The following is a 15,817-nucleotide window of genomic DNA, read 5'->3' on the forward strand; positions in this document are numbered from 1 at the left end:
AGCTATTTATGTAGCGAGCTGACCCGCGAGGGTTTCAGCGAGCTCATTACACTGGGTTGTAATCAGGCTGTCATGCTGAGTTGTTGCTTATGCTGAGTCTTGTCCACGTGTCGCCTGCTTAGGAGGTCGGGTCAATTCACCCTCCATCGATGTCTTTCAAAATACTCTTTGTTCCATTGGTGAAGGTGGAATTTCACTTTGGGAAGTTAAGTAATCACCATATAAGCTACTTATCCAAAAATATTCTTGCATAAAATACCATGGCACCAAACATCATGCAATAATGACATACATATTGGATAACATCACCGTTACCACCTAATTTTTGCTCGGCCCCTTCACTCTACCTCTTTGGTACTCCAAAAACTTGAAACACAACCAGATAAACTTGAGGCTTCCAAAACCCGAGAAAACCTTCCTTTACCACAATCCACATGACAAACAAGAACCTTGATCAGACATCATCCTTAGACTTGAAAAACTGCAACTTAGTTACACATCAACTTTCATGGCTAAACCGCAAAGATCCACCATTCATCATACTAGCCCCCTTTCTAACGGTCCTGATCCATGCGATATTCAAACTCCAACTCCAAAATCAAATCCAACATATCCATCACCCCAAGACCACTAGGAAATAATCAATTAGTGAATCCCACCATGAGTCTTCAACAACCAACCTCAAAAACATCAAGATCCCATTCGGGTGGCCCTGAATGATTACCAAGATCGACTTGACTCCTCATATCAAAACCATCTACTTGACTCCTCAACTTTCATGATCAGACATCATCCTTAGACTTGGAAAACTGCAACTTAGTTACACATCAACTTTCATGACTAAACCGCAAAGATCCACCATTCATCATACTAACCCCCTTTCTAACGGTCCTGATCCGTGCGATATTCAAACTCCAACTCCAAAATCAAATCCAACATATCCATCACCCCAAGATCACTAGGAAATAATCAATTAGTGAATCCCACCATGAGTCTTCAACAACCAACCTCAAAAACATCAAGATCCCATTCGGGTGGCCCTGAATGATTACCAAGATCGACTTGACTCCTCATATCAAAACCATCCACTTGACTCCTCACCCTAATCCATGCCTACCTACCAAATTGTAGCTCAAAATTCCCTCGTTTAGCCCTCCCTTTCACCCCTCCCCCCCATCAAGCCTAGATCATATTCCAACAAATCTCATTAATTAGATCCTACCATCCATCATCCCAACTTCATGTGACAAATCAGACATTGTCACTGTGTTTGGAGACCCAAAAAAACCTAGCACTGTACGACACGACACGGGCCTGGGTCGTGGGCTGTGCCGAGCCGACCCCTAAATTTTTCACCAGGGAGGGCAGCATAGCCCGTGACAGCCCGCAGGCCGTGCCATGCTGGCCCGACACAACCCACTTTACACCTCTAACCAATGTTGGGTAAATCAAGAAATACATATCATTTCCAAAAAGGGATATTTAGGCTCAATTTGGAAAGAGTATAAATTCAAATATGTAAGTGCAAAACCTTGTATTTTGTATTATTTTGTATGTATTTGCACTATATATATTTGTATTTGTAATCTTTCAAAACTGAACCTTAGGTTGTGTTTGATTGCAATGCGAACTTATTTGCACTAATATAAAACCATGGTAGTGCAAATTATGATTTACTTTTATTTCAAATTTACCTTACTTTGTTTTATTATGAAGTAAAATAAGACCTGAAATGAAATAAAGTAAAACCCAAACTAAAATTAAGTCAAAATTTACATTCTTTTTTATTTTCACTCCTATACATTTGTACTAGTGCAAATAAAATTGCACTGCAACTAAACACAGCCTTAGGAATTGGGATTCACATTCTCCTTTTGCAAGAAAACTATAAAAATATTAAATTAAAGACTTCAAAATATGTACATCCAGTCCTTGGAGGGTAGTTGAAATACCAATTCAGAAAGCCCCCTCCAACCCTAGGTAGCTAATTCATGAGCTAGTAAATTCTATTGTCTATTTACATACTTGAAAGTATATACATCAAAAGACCTCCTAAGAAAGTGGAAACTATCTCTATATAGTTTATTGGCCCTGTTGAAGACTTGCAATCTACAATATTATATATTTGCATAAATATGTATAATTTTAGAGTGAGTTCATTGGCCAACCCAAGCCCAACCAAGGCCAGAGCCCAACCCGAATGCATCATATTAAAGTGCGAGCTAGGCTTATGTTGGAAAAATCAGGTTTGACTTCAGGACTTAAGCCCAGATTTTAGAATGATCCGGATTGACCATAAACCTTACCCAACTCGCCCGACTTGCACCCCTACAAAGGATTATGTCCAAGCTGCAATGAACCCATTATGTAGTTGATGCAGTATATCAAATTTGGGTATGAGGATTTGGAACACCTAAACAATATCAAGGGGTGCCTTCAAAAGATTATGGCTAAGGTGCAATTAACCCATTATTTCAATTTTCAAACATTACTTCGAAAATATAAGTAAATGGATAATACCAAGTGATGCATGTAACTGGTATTTTCAATTTATATTGACCTAGCCGGTCAGACCTTTCAACCCATCATTTCGTCATGGTTCCAATTCAGATTAACCGTTGACTATATCAGCAACCCACTAATCTGGTCGGTTGAACCAAGCCAACCAACAACCTATTTGACCTAGTCAACGGGTTAATTACAAATTGCAATATATGCTTTTTTTAAGTTAATTTTTTTTTTAACAACACCTATATCTATGTATGTGGGGGCATGAGTAAAACTATATAGCATTATTTTCTGCATCTGATAGGTTGTTTGAACATTGTGATCAATGGAATATTGGGGTACCTATATTAAATATGATTAGATTTGATTATAATGAGTATATTAGATTTTGTGTAGATATTAGTATTATATACTTGACTATTATTATATGTGGTTATAATGTATCAAGTTGGAGTGGAATTGATTCACATTCAACTATAGATAGGATAGATGCTCTTGAAGTGAACATCTAGCATGTTGCAAAAGAGAAAATTTGTAGAATTTGATGTTCTCCAACATGAATGTTATCTTGCTGTGAGTTTTAAAAACAAATCAAAACCATTTAATTTGAAAATAAAATGGTTATTTAAAGGGGGATTTACAATATGAAATGTTTTTCTTGTTGCCAGTCTCAAAAATAAATCGAAAACCATCTGGTTTAAAATAAATTGATTTTCAAAACAAAAAAGAAAAAACACAAAAAAGCACGTTTTTAGTTGTATATGTGTTTTGTTTTCAAAACTGAGACCAGAAACATATTCCTTAGTTTATGATTTCAAAAGATGTTTTCATCCGATTCTCTAATACTATGTTATATAAATCATATAGTTTCTACGTTACAATTTTTTTAAACTGTTATTTTGATAGTTTAAAAAGAATGTATTGTTTATTGAAACGAAACTAACTTGTTTTTTCTCTGTAAAAACAAAACAAAATTCAAGAAGTTGTTTTTTGCCAATTAATGTGGCGATTTCAAAAACATTCAAGTTGTAGAACTCCCACAATTTATGGTTTAAAGAGCATGCTTTCATACATACATAATATTTGTATTCTAATTTGATGGTTCCAAAAATAAGGATTCTTTTAAAACAAAAATGACTTGGCTTTTCAAAACAAAAATTTGGTTCAAAAACGTCGCTGATGTGACAACTTTAATAAAAGAATGAAACAAGAACACCCATGGTGTAGATCGAGTCTGAATCTGCTCACAACAAAAAACTGTATTACCAATTTCTAGTATCATCGTATCTGCAAATTGCAGATATAGTGGGTCCCAGTCTCATGGTGAGTAGACTTGTTCATGGGCCAGGCCGGGCCGGGTTTTCACTCTGTATTAATATAATTTTTTAAGGCCCAAGCCCGAGCTTGGCACTCATAAAAAGCCCGAAGCCCGGGCCTGGGGTTGAACCCAAAATTTAGTTCATACCGTTAGCGGCTGAATAGAGAGAGAGAGAGATTATAAAGAAAAGAATAAAAAATGTATATATTAAATTATAAATATATGTTTTAATAAATATTATATTATTTTTATATTTTATATAATATATAAAATACATATTATATATTTTATAAAATATATAATGCTGAGTTTGGTCGGGCCGAGATTTTTTGACAAATCCTAAGCTCGACCCGAAACACAGTCGGGCTTACTGTGTTAGGCCCGAAATTAGGCCCGCGGGCCTAATTAAATGACCAAGCCCGACAAAGATACGGGATGGGCCAGGCCAGGCCATCGAGCTACCCGGCCCATGAACAAATCTAATGGTGAGATATGTGGGCACATATCACATTGGAAGCGTATTGGAACACTTTTTGTTGTGAGCATATCCAAGTCTATATAGAACACCCATTTAATTTACAAGTACCACATGGGCATTCTTGATGATAAATTTGATTGTACTTTCCATTTTTTTACACAAGAGGCCTTCACCTTTAATAAAGTATTCAATCATGCCCAAAAAAGACACTACACTCCATCCTAGTAAGAAAAAGCAACATGGATAAATACCTCAATTATTTCTCTTAGGGCCATAACAATCTTTTTATTCATTTACCTTGCATAAGGGGAGAAGATACTTTAATACAAATTTTGCATCATAAAATTTGATGCAAATTTTGCATCACCTTCCTACTATCTCAATTCTCTCTCATATAAAGTGGGGACCACATCATATTGCTTTCTACATCACTCACAAACAAATAATCCACCTGCCTTCATTCTCCTTATATATAGTGAGAACCACTTAATTTTACTTCTTGCAAACAAATAATCAGAATTTATACTCAGTCTATTTGCACTTTCATACATTAATGCAAATGAAATTCGCGTTGCAAACAAATTGAGCCTTAGGCTGCATTTTGGAATCAGTGTAAAATGTCACCAGTGTAAAAATACACCGATAGTGTTTTACATTGAACTGTAAAAGTGACCGTTGCTTTTTGAAAAATGCGATGGGTGGAAGAGTGTAATGCTTTACATCGATTATTGATGTAAAACTTTATGTCAATCATGCAAAATTTACATGCAAATACAATGCCTACAAAACCAAACCGATGTAAATTTAAGTTGATTCTTGATTTACATCGCTTCCAAATGCAGCCTTAATGATTGAAATTGTTATTTTGTAATGGGAAAAAGGCGCTTAATTTATTCAAATAGTTAACCCCACCCACTTTCATTCAAGATGGAGAGAAGTATAAGCATGCATGACAATATAGAAAAATTCAAAGACAAGACACCCAGATTCCAGCATGGGCAAAAATATTTGCTTCTGAAAAATAAACAAAGAAAAGTCTTAATTTCATGGGTCCCACAAAGTTTTATTATTATTATTATTATTATTATTATTATTATTATTATTATTATTATTATAATATGATGATGATGATGATATGGGATTACACAAAAAAAAACAGTGATTTCCACTTAACAGTATTATGACCCTGCATATATATTATTAGGTAATGTTTCATAGGTCACAATCATTGATGCTTCAAAGATGATGGTGGTTTGGCCGGATTCACTTGACCATGTTGATCTGTTTACTCCATACTTCTGTTTCTTAAAAGAGAAGAAGAATAAGAAAAACTCTATCTTATTGCCATAATTGTATAGAGAAACAATAACTACTTTAATGGTTGTTTTACATCACTTTCATGCCCAATGGATTTTATTGATATCTATTGCTTTCAGCTCATTATGACTTCGGCCTTTTGCTTTATTTTTCATACTTGTATACTTATTACTTTCCTTCAATTCTAGGCTAAGTCCTTAGTCTGAACCACTTGATTTGAGGGAGAGGGAATGAATGTATATTTAATTCAAACCATGGTAGTAAAGTTAATCCTTTTTGACTAAAAGCATTGTTTATGATTCAACACACATGGACATGTTGAAATGCTCTAAAGGTACTTGATGAGGGTAGATTTAGCCTTTCAGCAAAATTGTGACACGTGGCACCTCATGACAATTAGGCAAATACCCAAGTAACAACTTACGAAGTTGGTGACTCACCTGGGCACCGGTTTGGTTGGCTTGGTGCGGCCTGGCGCGATCTACAGCGGCCTACATGTGGCCTGCGCGACCTGCGGGCGGCCTACACGACCTGCGCGCGGCCTGGCATGACCTGCGCGGCCTGCGCGACCTGGCCGACCTGGATCAGCCTAGCACATGATCCGACCTAGCCACCCATAAGACGCCCACCGATGAACCACAACGGCTTACCCCACGAGCTCGGTAGCTCGCCAAGGAGCTCACCAAGGAGCTCGGTAGCTCACCAAAGAGCCAGGCAGCTCGGCATAGCTACCCCGGGCAGCTTGCCACTTGTAGGGTAGCTCCGTACAGGAGTAGTTTGGTATATCGCAGGAAGATCTCCTGCCTGACAACCTGGCCTAGACACCAACGCACCGACTGACATAGGCGCTGACCTGACAACCTGGCCCATACACCGACTCGCCGACTGACGCAGGCGCCACCCTAACAACCTGGCCCAGGCGCCGACCTGACACAAGCGCCAGCCTGACGACCTCGAGGAGTTCACCACCATACCCCAGTTCTGACGGGATGTGACGAGTCTTACCATTTGGAGGCTTTTCACCCACCTAACCCGCGAGGACTCCGATATATAAAGACCTCACCCCCCAAAGGGGAGAGGATGGAAAAAATGGAGGTAATCCATGCTCTCTAGCTCTCTTATTTCTCCAATATCATCTTCAAAGCTCTCTACAATCAAAGTGCTAACTTAAGCTTCGAAGAGCCCCCGCTGGGAAAATACCCCCGGGTCCTCTGATTCAGTTCTCGCAGGTCCCTCAGCTCCTGCCGCCTACAAAGAGAAGGAAAAGATTGAGTTTTCGCAGGTCCCTCAACTCCCACTACCTACAAAGGAAAGAAGACCACCTCATGTAAAGGGCAGTCAGGTTGCGCTGCACCAGGGAGCTCTACCATTGTCACATGTCGCCTAGTAGGGAGCTCGCCACCAGGTAGATCTCCACCAGGGAGTTCGCCACCAGGCAGTTCGCCACCAGGCAGCTTGCCACCAGGTAGCTCTCCACTAGGGAGTTTGCCACCAGGCAGTTCGCCACCAGGGAGCTCGCCACCAGGGAGTTCACCGCCAGGTAGTTCGTCACCAGGGAGTTCAGTACCAAGCAATTCGCCACCAGGCAGTTCGTCACTAGGTAGTTCACCACTAGGGAGTTCATCACCAGGCAGTTCGCCACCAGGGAGCTCGCCACTACGGAGTTCACCACGAGGCAGTTCGTCACCAGGTAGTTCGCCACCAGGGAGTTCGCCACCAGGCAGTTTGCCACCAGGGAGCTCACCACCAGGCAGTTCGCCACCAAGCAGTTTGTCACCAAGTAGCTCATCACCAAGGCATGTCACCACCGGGTCAAATAACGAGGTACTTAGCCAAAAAAAATTGTACATCACAAAAAATTGGTACGTGACCAGAAACGGTTACATCAATTAGCGTCGTCTGTTGGAACACGCTACAAAAAGCTAAGTTCTCATCCTATAAAAGCTAATTTCTCATCTTACCAAAGCTAAGTTCTCACTTTTTAGAAATTGAAGCTATCAGTTTATAGTTTACATTTTTTATGAACTCAAAGACTATGTAGGGAGCTAACAGACTAAATAGCTCTACCAACCTTACTTTCAATTCAAATAATGCCTCATTTGTCCTCTCCGCAAGGTCCTCCCTACAAAGATGAGTTCTTTGTGGCTTCCGTGGGAGTTGGCGGCCAGCAGACTACATAGGCGCCCTTACCGATCGAGCCTTCCAAGGCTCTTGTGTGAGTTGGCGACCTAAAGTTAGTAGTGCTGCCCCCGAAGGTCGAGCTCCTAGTAGCTTCTTGTAGGAGTGGGTGATCGGCATTATGAGGCTGATGCAGCACAATCATAGCTCGACACCTCACAGGCAAAGCCTACGGGCCACATTACTGCTTAAGACCCGGTCGCCTCTCCGGCACGGGCAAAGTCAAAAAAGAGTAGACTATGAGTCACTCCCAAAGCCTATGGGCCACATTACTGCTTAAGACCCGATCACCTCTCTGGCACGGGTAAAGAAAAAAAAAAGTAGACTACGAGTCACTCCCAAAGCCTACAGGCCGCATTACTGCTTAAGACCCGGTCGCCTCTCCGGCACGGGCAAAGTAAAAAAAGAGTAGACTACGAGTCACTCCCAAAGCCTATGGGCCACATTACTGCTTAAGACCCGATCACCTCTTCGACACGGGTAAAGGAAAAAAAAGTAGACTACGAGTCACTCCCAAAGCCTACGAGCCGCATTACTGCTTAAGACCCGGTCGCCTCTCCGGCACGGGTAAAGTCAAAAAAGAGTAGAATACGAGTCACTCCCAAAGCCTACGTACCACATTACTGCTTAAGACCCAGTCGCCTCTCCGGCACAGGCAAAAGACAAAGTAGAGTAGACTACGAGTCACTCTCAAAGCTTACGAGCCACACTATTGCTAAATATCCAGTCGCTTCCTCAACAGGAGCAAAATCAGCAAAAGTGAACTATAAGTTGCCCCAGATCCTAAGGGCTACACTACTGAACTGGCGGAGATCCCCTCACCTTACTGGCAGCTCACCACATACAAGCAACTCCCGAAGCCTAAGGAATTGGATTAGCACATACCAGCTCATCGACTTACGGGCCAAAAGAAATCTACTTCCTTCGCTGAGTTACACTCAGCTCGGGAGTGGGGGGCAATTGATGAAGGCAGATTTGGCCTTCCAGTGAAATTGTGACACGTGGCACCTCGTGACAACTAGGCAAACACCTAGGCAACAACTCACGAAGTTGGTGACCCAATCGAACACTAGTCTGACTGGCATGGCGTGACCTGCACGCGACATGCGCACGGCCTGGCGTGACCTGCGTGCGGCTTGCACGACCTGTGGGCGGCCTGGCACGGCCTGCGCGGCCTGGCGCGGCCTATGCGACCTAGCCGACCTAGATTAGCCTAGCACATGATTTGACATAGCCGCCCATAAGACGCCCACTGATGAACCACAACGGCTTACCCCACGAGCTCGGTAGCTCACCAAAGAGCCAGGCAACTCGACAGAGCTCACCACAAGCAGCTCGGCATAGCTACCCAGGGCAGCTCGCCACTTGTAGGGTAGCTCCGTACAGGAGTAGTTTGGCATATCGCAGGAAAATCTCCTACCTGGCAACCTGGCCTAGACACCAACCCACCGACTAACACAGGCGCCAACCTGACAACTTGGCCCAGACACTGACCCATTGACTGACGCAGGCGCCGCCCTGACAACTTGGCCCAAGCGCCGACCTGGCCGCCTGACACAAGTGCCAGCCTGACGACCTCAAGGAGTTCACCACCGTACCCCGATTCTGACGGGATGTGACGAGTCTTACCGTTTGGAGGCTTTTCACCCACCTAACCCGCGAGGACTTCGGTATATAAAGACCTCACCCCCCAAAGGGAAGAGGATGGAAAAAATGGAGCTAATCCCTGCTCTCTAACTCTCTCATTTCTCCAATATCATCTTCAAAGCACTCTACAATCAGAGTGCTAACTTAAGCGTCGGAGAGCCCCCACCGGGAAAATACCTCTGGGTCCTCTGATTCAATTCTCGCAGGTCCCTCAGCTCCCACCGCCTACAAAGAGGAGGAAAAGATGGAGTTTTCGCAAGTCCCTCAACTCCTACTTTCTACAAAGGAAAGAAGACCACCTCATGCAGAGGGTAGTCAGGTTGCGCTGCACCAGGGAGCTCCACCATTGTCACAGGTCGCCTAGTAGGGAGCTCACCACCAGGTAGCTGTCCACCAGGGAGTTCGCCACCAGGCAATTTGCCACCAGGTAGCTCTCCACCAGGGAGTTCTCCACCAGGCAGTTCGCCACTAGGGAGTTCGCCACCAGGAAGTTTGCCACCAGGCAGTTCACCACCAGGGAGCTCGCCACCAGGGAGTTCGCTACCAGGCAGTTTGTCACCAAGGAGTTCGCCACCAGGCAGTTCGCCACTAGGGAGCTCGCCACCAGGCAGTTCGCCACTAGGGAGCTCGCCACCAGGGAGCTTGCCACTAGGGAGTTCGCCACCAGGCAGTTCGTCACCAGGCAGTTCGCCACCAGGGAGTTCGCCACCAAGGAGCTCGCCACCAGGCAGTTCGCCACCAGGTAGCTCTCCACCAGGGAGTTCTCCACCAGGCAGTTTGCCACTAGGGAGTTCGCCACCAGGCAATTTGCCACTAGGCAGTTTGCCACCAGGCAGTTCACCACCAGGGAGCTCGCCACCAGGGAGTTCGCTGCCAGGCAGTTCGTCACCAGGGAGTTCACCACCAGGCAGTTTGCCACTAGGGAGCTCGCCACCAGGGAGCTTGCCACTAGGGAGTTCGCCACCAGGCAGTTTGTCACCAGGCAGTTCGCCACCAGGGAGTTCGCCACCAGGGAGCTCGCCACCAGGCAGTTTTCCACCAGGCAGTTCACCACCAGGGAGCTCGCCACCAGGGAGCTTGCCACTAGGGAGTTCGCCACCAGGCAGTTCGTCACCAAGCAGTTCGCCACTAGGGAGTTCGCCACCAGGGAGCTCGCCACCAGGCAGTTCGCTACCAGGTAGTTCGCCACCAAGCAGTTTGTCACCAAGTAGCTCATCACCAAGGCACGTCACCACCGGGTCAAATAACAAGGTACTTAACCAAAAAAATTTATACATCACAAAAAATTGGTGCGTGACCAGAAACGGTTACATCAGTACTGCTTGCTTCTTTGGACCAACACCCTAACTAAGGCAATAAACTAAACTTTTGTGGGGTGTTAGTAAACGAGATCAAATCAGTCCCCACAAGATTGCCCCCCACAATGTCCCATAGCACATCCAGCCATGTATTGAAAACATCTTTTGATGATAATACCAGAAATGATGATGTCATCATCGGGAAATGTTTCCAATACATGGCAGGGATGTGTTATGGGAGGCAATCTTGTGGGGGGGCTGATTTAAATTCTTAGACTCAGTTTGGAAAGAGTACAAATACAAATATGTACAATATAAATATATAAAAAATAACACAATATGTAAGGTTTTGCACGCTCCATATTTGTATTTGTACTTAAGCTCAGTTTGGAAGCAGTGCAAATGTAAATATGTACAGCATAAATACATACAAAATAATACAAAATATAAGGTTTTGCACTCTATATATTTGCATTTGTACACCTTCCAAATTCAGCCTTAGTAAACATATTCTTCTAATTTGCATTTTACACAGTTGACATGCCTCTACGGTTTGGCCCACATGATTGATTGATTAGGGTTTTCATTCTTTAACCTGTGGGTTTTAGGTTTTGATTGATCTGCTCCATGGGGTTATGCTAACCCCTGAATTCTAATTCATTTTCATTTTCATCTTCATTGTTTTTTTTTTTCCTTCACCAGTGTAAAAAGTGACACATTAGTACCTATAAACTAAATTCCAACTTAAATAAATGGGTTTTAGAATTTTAAAATATGTTATCAAAAGTACAATTGATTGAAAGGCCGTGGGTTGGATTGGCTTTGGAAATTGTGTGTTGCTGAGTTGGTCAGGTTGGTTTGGGTGGAAACATTGTTGGGTCAGGTTAGGGGGGAGACAAACCTACACAAAATTCGACCTGTTGGCATCCTTAGGCTCAGTTTATTTACGGTTGCAATTTCATTTGTAGTAGTGTAAATGCAGATTACAGATAGGTTATAGGGGGATTAAGGAGTGGGGACAGTAGGGTCATGTGAGGTTCATTGAACTTACAACAGTGCATGCGCTTACAGAGGTTTGATCCTGTCTTCCATAGTAGAGGGATGCCGAGTAACCATCTCAGCTACTATCAAGGTCCATTGTCCTTCTGACTTGATTTTGTTTTATTGTTTTGCATTGTCAAGAGTTCAAATACAAGGTTTAGAAATACAAAATATAAAAGATGTACTGTACATTTTTGTATTTGTACTCTTTGCAAACTGAACCTAAGAATTAAAATGACATGGTCCTCACCTTACATATAAGAGAATGAAAGTGGGGGGAGGGTTATTTATTTGGTAGTGTGGTAAGAAACAAGATAATGTAGTCCCCACTTTATATGAGACAGACTTAGGGTAGGAGAGAGGTGGTGCAAAATTTGCATCAATTTTCAGGTGTAAAATCTGCACTTCAAATTAATGCAAATGAGACAAAAGGTACAAATCTTTTTATCAATTGCACTATAAAGCATAGATACAAATATATAGATGTAAAATTGAATTAGGTGCAAATTTTATATTCAATTCAGATTTTCATCACAAATAAACACAGTAAAAAAAATTGCACTTACAACCTGAACCCAATCTAAGGCCATGTTTGGGAGTGCTTATGTTAAAAAATAAGTGCTTATTTTAATAAGCACTTATTTGCATTTGGCACCTAACCTTTTCAAGTGCTTATTTTAAAGCACTTTTACAAAAGCAATTATTTCGTATTGGGCATTTGGTAGCCTTTTTCCAATAAACACTTAAGCAATTTTTACTATTTTGTTCTTTATTTTCTTTCAAATTTTATGAAAGCAATTTTATAAAAGTAATTTTATGAAAGCTTTTTTTTTATAAAAGTACTTTTATGAAATTACTTTTATGAAAGCACTTTTACGGAAATACTCTTATAAAAGCAATTTTAAAAAAATGTTTTATAAAAGCACTTTTACAGAAGTACTTCTATAAAATTCAACTAGGGATAGTTTTATAAATGGTATTTTAAAATTCAACTAGTGATAATTTTGAAAGAAAACATTGAATAAGTGCTTATACTGAAAAAAACTGAAAATTTAGGCTTAAAATGTAAACCCTTATTTTTAAAATAAGCATTTTTTTCAGGCTTATTTCAACTCCAATAAGTGCTTAATTGTGTGGTCCTGGCCCAAGTAAGAACTTATTTTTAAGAACTCCCAAACATGGCCTAAGTAACCTCGATCCGCCTTTACCTAATTGTTGCATCTCGCGAGAAATACTCCTATTTTTTAATGAATGTTGTATTTACAATTTTTCAACGGCATACCCAATGGGTTGGATTTGGCATGGGTCAGCTTCCTTAAATGGAGGCATTTGGATCAAACCCATGGAATTGTAAGTTCTCTGTGGTAACATCACTGGACCTTACGCACATCCTTCTCTTCCCATCCTTGAGTGGCCAGACTCAGGCTTATCTTTTGCCAACAAGTCTAATAAAATTTAATACAAAATAATAATAACAACAACATGATCAAAACGGACCCGAACCCAACTAGATACATGGTTTTTAAACCACTGTTGACCCAAATCAGTCCACCATCTCATCATCCCCAAGTGATGCATTCAGTCATACAAGATTGGCAACATAGAACACTTTATAACTTGTCAAAGACAGACAAAAATGTGTAGATGGAGAAAATTGTTATAACTTTAAAGTTATTTTAAAGGTTTAGGGCATTCCCACGAGCAAGTCTCTCTAATGGAGACTGATAGGAGTGTTTCAAACCTTTTACATTTCTTTTCTCTTTTTTTTTTTTTTTATGCTTTCTATCTCTAATCTCTAACCCTTTCCTTCCTCTCCCCTTTTGTCTCCCGCCTCCACCCTCTACCCCTCTCCATCGGTTAGCTTCAATAGTCCTTTGTCGGTAATTGTCAACTTCCACCATCTCTCTCTATTCTATTCATCTTCGTCTTCTTAGAAATTCTATTTTGAGAGTTTAAGACATTCACATCAAAATAAAAACAAAGTGAAGCATAGGCTATTCACAAAGTTTTAAGGTTTTACATCTTATATGGGCTATTCACAAGAACGTCATTTTGGTAGAAGAAGATGAAGAAAACAAGGTGAGAGAGAAAGAGAGAGCCGGTGGTGGAAGTTGACGGTTACCAACGAGAACTACTGAAGTTGACCGGCGTAGAGGGTGGAGGCGGGAAAGGAAGGAGAGGAATCGGGCACGAGAGACGAAAAGCCAAAAAAAGAAAAAAAAAAGAAAACAAATGTAAAAGTTTGAAACACTCTCGTCTTGCTCACTTGCACATAGGAATGGCCTGAATGTGTTGGACTGACTGTTTTGTTATAATTGGCCCCACAGCTTGAACGCTAATCCGAACTCCACACAGACATGGTCACAGCAGTAAACAATTTCACTATGCACTATCATCTTACAGCAGAACAAAGACAATGCATTCACTCCTACCATTTGAATATCAATGTGGAATTTTTTTTGGAGCCACTGATTTTTAAGCACTAATTGAAAAAATATTTTAGGCCGGTACAACACCAATAAACATTTATATACATTTGGGAAATAAGCCCAAATGAGCTTTTTTTAAGAAATAAGCTCGTTTTGACTGTCGTTAAAATTTTGACCTTTTTTAAGTGCTTATTGTGTTTTTAATTTGTTTTGGCCTGCCACATAATTTTCAAAAATCTTATAGTATTTTTGTTTGAAAGAAGTAGTTTTTCACCAAAGATTCATAAGCACTTATTTATCCAATAAATACTCCCAAACGACCACTTAGTAAGCTTTGGGTGCAGGGTGCTAGCATGCTAGCAGAGTAGGGCAAAGGTCTCAAACTCAGAGTTCAACCCAAGCTGAATGGCATGAGGCAATTAAGCACAATATCAAGCAACTACTGGTTTTTTGTGGTGCCTTACAAATAATAAATATTTTGACTCATCCTATGAGCACATGTAGTGGCTGCATAATACTTATAGGGATGAATCACTAGGCTTAAATGTTTTGATGTAGTACTTTTCTGGCTTATACTATAATGAAGTGTTTTGAACCTTGATGACAAAAAAAATGAAAAAGAAAATAATCCCAAAACGATGAGCTATTGACACATTTAGAAGTAGGTTTGACTAAGTCAAAATAGAGCTAAACAAATGGAGGGTGTTTAGCAATACTATTGGTTTTATTTTTCAAAAAAACAAAAAAAAAAAAAGCTGCCACACCATAAAAATCAAAATATTTTTGCGATAGTTATTTTTGTTTTAAAAAGCAAAATCATACATGATGGAAAACACTGATAGCTCAGGTAGCCTAGCCCAAAAGGGGGTAAACTAGATTCTATAAGTTTTTCTTCAAAATCAAATTTTTTTTGAAAAACCCTTATGACCAATTGGACTTCTAGGTACCAACTGAAAGTGATTGCAAGCAAATTATTCAAATGCAAGAGAATGTTGATCAATAATGAGCAACTGCATTGAAGAGATTCAAAACTCTTTGAAATGAACAATGAAATATAGTAGCCTTTGCAAGCTTTTCTCCAAGTACAAAACTTCTTTTAAGCTCGGAATATATTCCCTTAACAATGCTCTCTTGTTAATACTCTTTAAAAACTTTTTCTTCTTTAATACACTTTCACTTCCATGAGATTTTCATCTCAAACTCACATATTTATATCAAGAAACATGCTTAAAGAGAGCATATGATTGCCATAGATCTATTAGGAAGGGATTAATCCTTTTATAGGAAATGTTTAAAACTTGTTTCCAACAAGATTGAAGGCTTACTTGAAAAGGAAAGAGCTGTTAAGCCTTTAAACTGTCAAAAACTTCTTTATTTTTCATAAGGTAGTCAATTGGATCAAACTAGTAGTCAACTATTACACGCAAGAGTAAATCTTTTCTCTCTTGTCATGGATAGTCACGTACCCCTACTCCAGTAATCAACTACTAGTTAGGACCAATGTGACACTAGGCTCGACTATCACAAGTAGTTGATTGCTATTTCATGGGTAGTCAAATATTCAATGACACCAATCTTGGCTGTCATGGGTAATTGACTACCA

The sequence above is a fragment of the Nelumbo lutea genome, chromosome 8 (genome assembly GCF_056320005.1).
Source record: "Nelumbo lutea isolate HS-2025 chromosome 8, American lotus-T2T, whole genome shotgun sequence".
NCBI classification, from domain to species: domain Eukaryota; kingdom Viridiplantae; phylum Streptophyta; class Magnoliopsida; order Proteales; family Nelumbonaceae; genus Nelumbo; species Nelumbo lutea.